Source organism: Erithacus rubecula (genome assembly GCF_903797595.1).
Source record: "Erithacus rubecula genome assembly, contig: scaffold_1228_arrow_ctg1, whole genome shotgun sequence".
NCBI classification, from domain to species: Eukaryota; Metazoa; Chordata; class Aves; order Passeriformes; family Muscicapidae; genus Erithacus; species Erithacus rubecula.
Genome location: NW_027636173.1, coordinates 7,138 through 17,370, shown reverse-complemented (window position 1 = coordinate 17,370; position 10,233 = coordinate 7,138). Strand labels below are relative to the sequence as shown.

Sequence of the window (10,233 nt, the reverse complement as noted above, 5' to 3'; positions counted from 1 at the left end):
CTATCTTGCATTCTTCCAAAGCCCCAATGTGCTGGAATGGATCTATGCAGGGCACGGCTGTCAATACAGCTCAGAAAAAGGTCTTGAAAGACATCTGACTGGATGCTTCAAAAAAGAGATGAGATTCAGTTGACTGTCCAAGCTCCTGAGTCAAAGATTGGATGGCACCGGGCCAGGGAATGAAGACAGCGCAAAAGGCTATGAATGACAGCAGGATGTTGGATACTGCACTCAAAGGGCTAAGGAAAGACACGTACAATACTACACACACACAAGACGCAGACTGCACCACGGACAAGTGAGGTGACACCCACCGGAACTGCTCTACCCTGTGCACCTCAGCAGGGAGATCAAATTGAGACTTGCCAATTATGGGGCCTAAGGGGCTGCTTCATGGATACCCCTGCCTCTAGAGCTGCCTTAAGAATCCCTCCTGACAAGTCCAGACCCAGCATCCCTCTCCCCTCAGTGAGTCATGCCCCTTCACTTATCTGTCTCATATCCAGGGAACCAGGGAAGAGAATCCATATCAGGTGTGATCAAAAGCCTCTTGCAAGCTGGAAAATTCCTGCCAGCACCAGGATGCTGCCTCTTAGTCAGCTAGAAAAATAGAAGAGTAAACATCAGTGTATCCTCTTAGCAGCACATTGACCAACACCAGATAATGCCACTACTCACCGCCTCCCAAAAATGCCCGGGTCCTCGGGACGCTTTAGCCGCTCTCAGTGCCTGATGCCATCTTCACAGGAGAGACCTGCAATAAGAGGAGACAAGGTGATGTGGCAGGGCCGAAACTAGACCGGACCCATGCTCCTCCCCCCAAACTCCCCGACTCACCGCAATAGCTCGGCCGATGCCAAAGGCTGCCCGGGTGGCACCTCCAAAGAGGAAAAGGCAAAGGGTTCATCAAACGTTCTTCTAATACTTCTAGAGAGCTCCCATGAGCGGTGAACAGAGTCTGTTGCCAGGTCAGTGAGGAGATCTCAGCTTAATAAAAGAGCAAACACAAACATTAACGGATACTTAGAGTCGCACCAGAAATGGAGACCTCGGCAAAAACAGCTGCTTCTGTAAACAGGTCACTGCTCACCTTGCCCACTTCAACTTCACTGTAGATAGCCAGCTTTAATTCCTATGAAAAGAAGAAAAACAAAATGCTGTAAACACACTCATCATTTACTCTAGCCCCCGTAAATGCAAACTGTGACTGACCTTCTCAGGGGTGCACCCTCAGCAGGGATGGGCCCTCTGCCTCAGATTGAATCCATCTGCAGCTGAAAAAAAGGTAGGACAAAAGTCAAAGCCCTGCAGGGGAACTTACTACCTCCAGACATCTTGGCTTTAATCTGCATATTATCTTCTAGAGCCCAACTACTTCCCACGTTACAAATTGCAGGTCCCTAGGACCGGTCCTATCTCACCTATGCCCAGACTAAGCAGCAGGGCAGAGCAGCTCCGGGACAAATGCCTGCAGGGACCCGTGACATGGGACATGACAAACGAGGGGATGACACGAGGAGGAAAAAACTAGGCCGGATGAATGACCGTGAAGATGAGAGACTGCAAAATGAGATGACCGAGTGGAGACTGATGGCAAGCTGACAAGGCGAGAAAAAGATGCTAGCGGAAGCATTTCTTCTAGCAGTCACAGAGAAAGATGCCACAGGATACTGTGGGCAGAATCTTCTCCCTATCTTCACATTCTTCTGAGTCCCAATCTGCTGTAATGGGTCCTTGCAGAGCATAGCGGTCAATATGGCGCAGAACAAGACTTTATAGACATCAGACTGGAGGCTTTTAGGCAGAGATGCTATTCGGATGCCTGCTCAAATCCAGAAGGGAGGTTCCGTGGTACGGGCACCGGGCCGAGGAATGCAGACATCTGAGATGCTAAGAACAACTCCAGAGTTTCTGATATGCCCAAAGGGCTAAGGCAAGACACTTACAATGCAACACACGCAAAAGACACAGACTGCACCACGGACAAGTGAGGTGACACCCACCGGAACTGCTCTACCCTGTGCACCTCAGCAGGGAGATCAAAATGAGACGTGCCCATTATGGGGCCTAAGGGGCTGCTTCTTGGACATCCCTGCCTTTAAAGCTGCCTTAAGAATCCCTCCTGACAAGTCCGGACCCAGCAACCCGCTCTCATCCCCTCTGTGAGTTTGAGCCCTCCACTTATCTGTCAGATATCCAGGGATGGGTATCCATGCCAGTTGTGAGGAAAAGCAGTTCAGCCGTGTAGCAAATCGCTGCAATCATCAGGCTGTGGTCTCTTAGTCAGCTGCGATCAAGAAAATCAAACGACTGTACTTGCTCCGAGCAGTACAACAGCCAAAATCAGGTAATTCCATTAGTCACCGCCTCCCAGAAGTGCCCGGGTGCTTGGGACGCACGCTTCGTCCCCCCTCACACAGGCTGATGCCTTTTGGTGAGAGCGATCTCGGTGTAATTCAAGTGCGTCGCATAAAATGCGCAGATAACAAATGCCGAGAGTTGCGCCAGAGATTGAGACCTGATCAATAACAGCTCGTTCTGTCTGCCAGCAACTACTCACCTTGTCGCTTCCCCATGACTGCCAATATCCAGCTTCGTTAACAACAACAAAAAAACATTCCTTTAACAGACTCACCATTTATGGTTGCCCTGAAAAGGCAAACTGTGACCGACCTTCTCGGGGCAAGCCCCTCGCCTGGGATGGGGCTCTCTGCTGTGGATCGGATCCGGCTATATCTGAAAGGAATTAAAGACAAAAGTCAAAGCCCTGCAGGATAACTTAATACTTCCAGATATCTCACCTCAATCAGCAGATATCATCTAGAGCCCAACTACACCCCACGTAACAAGTTGCAAGTGCCTGCTACTCAGCTACTCACCTGCTCCTGATCAGTCCTTCTATCTCTGGCTTTATCCTAAGTTTAAGCCAGTGGCTGTTATTATGATTGGCACCTGAGTTAGCAAGAGACAAAACTACAGGGCATTGCTGTGAGCGAGGCAGCTATATCTATGCGCTATAAGGCGTGTAAATGCATCTGCTGCTCTCGTGAAAAGCATTGGGGGCCTACAAAAGGACATTTTGCACTGTGCTGCCTTCAAAACTGGCCCCCCCATCCCCCACCAGTAATTTCTAACTGTATACCGTGCTCAGCCTCCTTTCTTCTGGTCACAGTCCTCAACTTACTCATCTGAATCCTTGATCTCAAATATCATCTTTGACACAAAGCAGAAGCCTTTTGTGACAAGACAAACCTGTTGCAAAAAAATCTCGTGTGCCATTGTTGACACAACCTGAAATTTCAGGAAGTTGTATTCCTCCTGAAAAAAAAAAAAAAAACCAAAAAAAACCAAACAAGCAAAAAAAAAAAAAAACAAAAACCCAAACAAGAGCAAAGCCAAAAATTGCAAAAGTGCCTTATTGCCTCCGAATGTGTGACCCAAAAGGAGGATTTGAAATACTCCCTGTATTTAATGCTAATTCCTTTGCTGCATTTTCAAATCCTCTGCTGTTTTAGATACCCAAAATCATCTATTGAAAAAAACAAACTGAGACAAGGTGAAACAACCACTTCAGAGAAATGAGAGATCTCTTATCACAGCTGATTCTCTCTCTGATTCCCAGAGAGGGAATGAAGGCCCTTAGCAAAGCCTGGGGTTAATATACCCCTGATTGGGTCCTCCTCTTCCTCCCACAGAAAAGGTGGAGCAAGTTCCACGAGGTATAAAAGGCCTCAGAAGACCTGCAGCTGTTTGGCTCCTCTGAAGTGAAAGCGAGGCGAGTGCATGCAAGGAGAGAAAGGTGAGTCTTTTTTCAATATAAAACTTTATAGGAAATGAAAATGCTATCCTTTATACAAAAAGTACTTTGACAAAAAGGGCAGAAATCTGGTCAGAAAGAAAACTTTGTGTTTCAGTGGCATAGTGAGATAACTTAGATAATTTATTCAGTTACATAATTATTCATTAGCTTTTGCAAAGAAGTACTACACGTGTGCCTAAGTAGGGTGGATGACCAGGAATGACAAAAACTGTAAGTCTCACAGGGACCTCTACTTCGCGCTATGTTACAAAAAGAACAGGAAAAATAATAAATTCACTATAAAGAAAAACTCACTTACACCCCCCCCCACCCCCCACCCCCCCCCCCCCCCCCCCAGTTCCATGATATTAGTAGAGAAGAGCTGTTTCACACTACAAAGGCAGCCAGGGTTCTAAATGGTGGCAGGCAGGACCTGGGAGAAATCCTAATCCGTGTGGAATTTTGGAAGGCAGAAGTCCGCTCCTGGACGCAGACTGTGACCTATTTCGCTGTGAAATAAAACTCACAACCCGGTATCAAGAGTTGCCCTGGGCAAGAACATTGGCACTTTTCACTTTGAAAAAGTACTCACCCTCCCAGTTTTCCCATACCAGTCTGAAGGAGGTCTTTCTTACTCTAAAGGTAGCAAGCCTTCTAAGTGGTGGCAGCTGGGGTTTGGGTAAAAACCAGATTTGTTAATACTTGCAGAAGACAGAGCCCACTCTCGAGCACAGGGACCTGGACACAAACAGGGGCTGATTTCACTGTGAAATAAACCTCACATCAACACTTTGGTAATGTCAGTTTAGAGCAGGTGTTTGGCACTCAAAAAACAGCTTCTAAGTGGTGCCAGATTGTGCTTTTGAGAGACCCCGAACTGTTTGGAATTTTAGCAGGCAGAAGCCTTGTTTAATTCACAGGGCACTGGAGACAAAGAGAGGCCTATTTCTGTGAAATACAGCTCACTTCACCACTTTTGTAAGATGCATTTAGAGGAGGTGTTTGGCAATGAATGAACAGCCAGGTTCTAAGTGGTGCCAGATGGTGTCTGTGAGATCCTGGACTGTTTGGAATATGAGCAGGCCGAAGCCACATTTAATTCACTGGGCAGTGTACACAAACAGGGGCTTATTTGACTGTGAAATACAGATCACTTCGACACTTTGGTAATGTTAGTTTTGAAAAGGTGTTTGGCAATTAAAAATAGCCAGGCTTCTAAGTGGTACCAGATTGTTCTTGTGAGAGACCTTGAACTGTTTGGAATTTCAGCAAGCAGAAGCCCAGTCTCAGGCACAGACACAAACAGGAGCTTATTTCTCTGTGAAATACAGCTCACTTCAACACTTCAGTAATGTCTATTTAGAGGTGGATTTTGGCACTCAATGAATAGCCAGGCTTCTGAGCGGTGGCATCTTTAGCCTGGGAGAAATCCTGGTCTGTTTGGAATTTCAACATGCAGTAGCTCAGTCTCAGGCACAGAGTCACAGACATGATCATTGGCCTTTTCACTTTGAAAAAATACTCACCCTCCCAGTTTCCCAATACCAGTTTCGTGAAGACCTTTGTCGCTCCACAAGCAGATATAGTTCCAAGTGATGGCAACTTGCGTCTGGGAGAAATATTGATTCGTTTGTTGTTTGAGCAGGCGGAGTAAATCCTCAGGCCTGGGACACTGGACACAAATACTGGCCCTTTAACCTGTGAAACAAAAATCCCGCCCCCACATTCGTAATGTCAGTTTAGATAAGGTGATGTCACTCAAAGAACAGCCAGGCGTCTAACTGGTGCCAGGTTGTGCCTGGGAAAAATTCTGATCAGTTCGGGATTATGGCAGGCAGAAGCCCAGTCTCAGGCACTGGGACCTGGACACAAACAGGGGCCTATTTCTCTGTGAAATACAGCTCACTTCACCACTTTTGTAATGTTAGTTTATAGCAGGTGTTTGGCACTCAAAAAACAGCCAGGCTTCTAAGTGGTACCAGATTGTGCTTGTGAGAGACTGTGTACTGTTTGGAATTTTAGCAGGCAGAAGCCACGTTTAATTCACTGGGCAGTGGACACAAACAGGGGCCTATTTCTCTGTGAAATGCAGCCTTAGACTGGGCTTTTGCCTGCTAAATTTCCGAACGGATCTGGATTTGTGTCAGACTAAAGATGCTGCTGCTTAGAACCCTGGCTGGACTTGGGCTGCCAAAACCCACCTCTAAATGGACATTACAAAAGAGTTGAAGTGTTTCACAGAGCAAGTTCTAATCCTTAACCTAAATTTCTGACCGCTTCTGTTCGAAAGATACTGTACAGTATGTTGTCCAATAATTAAAAAATTGCACAAAGAATAAGTTTCCCAGACCAAACCCAGCCACCCCCTTCCCTGCTCCATCTTAATTTTTGGAGAAAGAGCTATAGAGTTTATAAATGCTCTCCTTCCATGCTATTCAGTCCTTTGCTGCACATCCCCAGAGAGGATTTACTCCTGCTTTTGTTCCCGACACCACATCTCTCTCCAGCACAAATCCCACTGGTCAGAGACGGAGCAGACCTAAGGCAATGGTTCCGGCAGCACCTGAAATTCCCAGCTCCCTGTTCCCTGGAAGGCTCATCCAAGTGCTCGTGACAATCTCGCCTCAGCCCAGACTCTCTGTCCTCGACGGGAAACGCAGCCTGATGGGACACGGCTCTGGCACCCCATTTCCTCTTGCTGGAAAGCCCCAGGTAAACGTAGTCCCTCAGATCTTGCATCCCTGAACACCAGGAGAGCTGGCATTTCACCCAGATCCAGGATTCACTAGGCAGCTAATCCCAGCAGGGAGGAAAAGAGGAACGCAGCATCCCTGTGACTTACTCCACAGCACAGGCAGGACCAGGAGCCCTCCAGTGCAGACCCCGGGTGCTGAAGCCTCTTGGCTTTGGCTGCTCAAACACCACAGCTTTTGGCAAAGATGGGAGCAGTGTAATGATTTTTCCTGTCCTGAAAGAGAGGAGTAAAAGAAAAGAAAATTAATTCCCCTGCAGAAGTCAAAGAATCCTGGCTTTCACATTTCTGCTTTCATTGCTTACTAAGGGGTTTTATCCAGGTGACACCAATTCAAATGCTAAAGTCCCTTTTCCCAGCATTTTTATTCCAAACTATTTCAGAAATTAATAGGATGCTCATTTTTCTTATTGCATTCTTTGCTTGATTTTAACAGAACCATTTTCATCCCAGACCCTGCTTGTCAGTCATTCAATCCTTTACCACTGGACTTTACACAAAGGGACACCCCAGGTGCTGCATCACAAGAAATCCCAAAGAGAAACCCCCCCAAAACCTGACAGAGAAAGGTTTCGAGGCACCCCAGAACACAGCTGTTCATGCCTTGTCAGGCCACACCAATTCTGTCACATCCACCTGAGCTGTGCAGGTGAGACAAAGGCTCCCCTCCCTCCTAGGGAATCGCTGTCTGAGACCACACATGTTCCTCCAGGGCAGGATCTGAAAACAACATGGGAAAGGCAAAATGAAAATGTTTTCTGTCAGAAAATGTGTAATAATAATCATCAGAATCTATGGACAAATTTAGTAACATCACTTTTATATGATAAATACAGGCCATGCCCATCCTTCCAGCCCAGGTAAAAGCAGGAAGGAGAGCTACAAGAAGAGTCCCTTTTATGGATGTATTTCCTAAAGACTGTATGCTCTTTGTGTTCTTTTAAAAAATGGATTGCTGCTAAAAACATCTGAGCGGCCAGAGGCACCAGACAACCCAAAAGTATCAGCACTCACACCCACTGCTAGTACGGACATATTCACGGTCCATCTTTGGCCAAGCAAATCCTAGGATGGTTTTACTTTCCTGACAGACTTGGCTAATTTAATTCCCATTTAGCAAGGCAACAGACCCTGTGTGGCTTGGGGGTCAGAGCCCCCCTCTGGCACAAGAACTCCAAATTAGATTGGAGAGAAGAATCCAAGAGCAAATTGAAATCCCAGTTATGCAATGAAGGCCTGCTTGTGGCAGGTTCCTTGTGGCTTTTGGGGCACAAGAAAGGCCTTTAGACCAGAAAAATTGACATGAAAACCCCAAAGCGAGCACTTGTCATAAAAATGTTGCGCTGAGGTCACAGACACATAATTGCTTTGGCATTTGGCATTTCCTGCACCCACACAAACATATTAAAATAATTAAGTGCAGAGTCCTGAAGCTCAGTTCTTCCATCACAGCTTAAAATCACAGCTGGAGGGCTATTTCTCACAGTTTAAACACACACAATAACAGAAGAGGTGTCACTCCCCTCAATTTAAATTTATTTTGTCCTTTTTTTCTGGGGGCACCAGGGAGGGATGGACAAGATAAAACTGGCTAGGGAAAAGAGACAAGTTCCCACTACAAAGCCACACTGGCTCACCTGTTCAGCAGTTGCTTCCTCGCACAGAAGTTTGTCCCTCAGCACCTCACTGAAGCAGTGCTCCACATGCCAGTGCTCCCCCAGATCCTGTGAGATGCTCTCACCTCTGTTCCACGAGGTACCCCCAGGAGCCCACCACAAACTGCTCTCCCCCAGCAGTTCCATACCAGAGAGCAGTGAAACCCTCCCCCTAAAACAGCCCCCAGCAGGACCTGCCCCCTCCTCATTGTCACTGTGAGCACCTGGGACTGCTCACCCTAAGTGCTCACACCTGGTGCTGCTCTGTTCTCTCATCACCCTAAGTGCTCACACCTGGGGCTGCCCTGTTCTCTTATCATACTAAGTACTCACATTGGAGGAGAGGCCACGCTCACCGGGGAGGAGGCCACGCCCCCAGGAGAGGAGATTCCATCCACTGGGTAAGAGGCCTCCGCCCCCAAGGAAGGTGGCCCTGCCCACCAGGGAATGGCCCCCACCTCAAGAAATGAGACCACGCCTACAAAGCAAGAGGCCATGCCCACAGGGGAGGAGCCCTCACCTTCCAGGAAAGGAGGCCCTGCCCACCAGGGAGGTGACATGCCCCATGGGCAGAGCCTCCTCTGGGGGGCAGGGCTTCACCCCTGGGGACAGGGCCTCCTCCAGTGGAGGTGGGGCCTCTGACCCTTGGGGCAGGGCCTCTTTTCCTGGGGGTGGGGGCTCCTTCCTTGGGGGGGTGGGGTCGCTGATTAAGGTCCCTATATAGTATATATAAAAAGATGGAAAAAATTAAATGCCTGGTGCAGCAGTAGAAATTTTCAGGCTCTCAAGGCGTAATTTTTTTTTATTTAAATGTTGAAAAGTATTTTTAATTTACTCCCAGGGAGTCTGAAAGTTTCTACTGCTGTTTTTTTAATGCTAGAAAAGAAAAGAAAGTTAGATAGAGAAAGAGAGAAAGGGAAATATAGAGAGACAGAGACAGAGAAAGAAAGAGAGCAAGAAATAGGGGCCAATACAGTGAGAAGGAAGTAGAGTTATAGGGAAACAGAGGGAGAGAGAAAGAAATAGAGTTAGAGAAAGAGAGGGAGAGAAAGAAATAGAGGGAAGGAGAGTTAGAGAAACAGAGGGGGTGAGAAAGAACAGAGTTAGAGGAACAGAGGGAGAGAACGAAAGAGAGGGAAATAGAGAGAAACAGGGAAATAGAATGAGAAAGAGAGAGGGAGTCAATATAAACGGAGAGGAAAATAGAGAGTTAGAAAAAGAAACACAGAGAGAGAAAGCAAAAGACATAGGGGTTAAAGGAAAATAATAAGATACAGTTAGAGAAACAGAGAAGAAACAGACTTACAGAGAAGGAGTGGTAGAGGGAAATAAGAATATTGTGAGAAACTTAGAGAACCAGAGAGACACAGAGAGTTCAAAATACAAATGCAAAGTCAGAAATAGACTGAAAAGTAAAGTGAGAAGCAAAGCAAGAAAGACAGTGAAGAAAATGAATAAATCATATCAAATAAAGACAGGAGCCGGGGGGGAGGGTGTTGGTGGGGGTGAAGGAGTGGGTTAATTTTATTATATTCAACTTTATTGAGTGATTTTTTTTATTTACACTTCATCAAAACACAGCCAAGCAATGTATACAAAGGCAAGTACAGATACAAATTTAATTACAAATACAATCCATATACATGCTGTTAAATGCAAAGTTACATACAGAGCAATACATGGAAATGCAGCAGCAAATGCACAACAATACCGTTGACTGCAAGCCAAATACATATTAACACAATATATCCATCCTCCTATTTCAGAACTGTTGACTGCAGTTTGTTTTATTTATACAGGAAATCCAAAGGGCATTCGGCACACAGAAAACTCTCATCTGCCACATGCAACTCTTTAGGCTTACCTGCAACTCACCATTGCTCTTGTGGTTCCCTGGAGCCTCGGGAAAATCCTCCTGCCTGATGAAAACCCCGGGCCCTGGTCGGTCTGCACCCGAACTCTGGTGATAAATGTTGCTTTGCAGACCGGCCGGAACCAAGGAAAAAGAAAACCCAGCTGGGGGGAAA

General features: G+C 46.6%; 1 long non-coding RNA gene across 1 annotated transcript; it reads right to left on the bottom strand.

Annotated features, from left to right (window-relative positions):
• Positions 1–6,457: 6,457 nt before the first annotated feature.
• On the bottom strand, positions 6,458–8,557 carry LOC306815391. The gene is made up of 4 exons (XR_013777398.1): positions 8,501–8,557; positions 8,189–8,459; positions 7,188–7,271; positions 6,458–6,767 (listed from the first exon to the last, which is right to left on the bottom strand). It is a non-coding gene; the product is annotated as an uncharacterized lncRNA (long non-coding RNA).
• Positions 8,558–10,233: the final 1,676 nt, after the last annotated feature.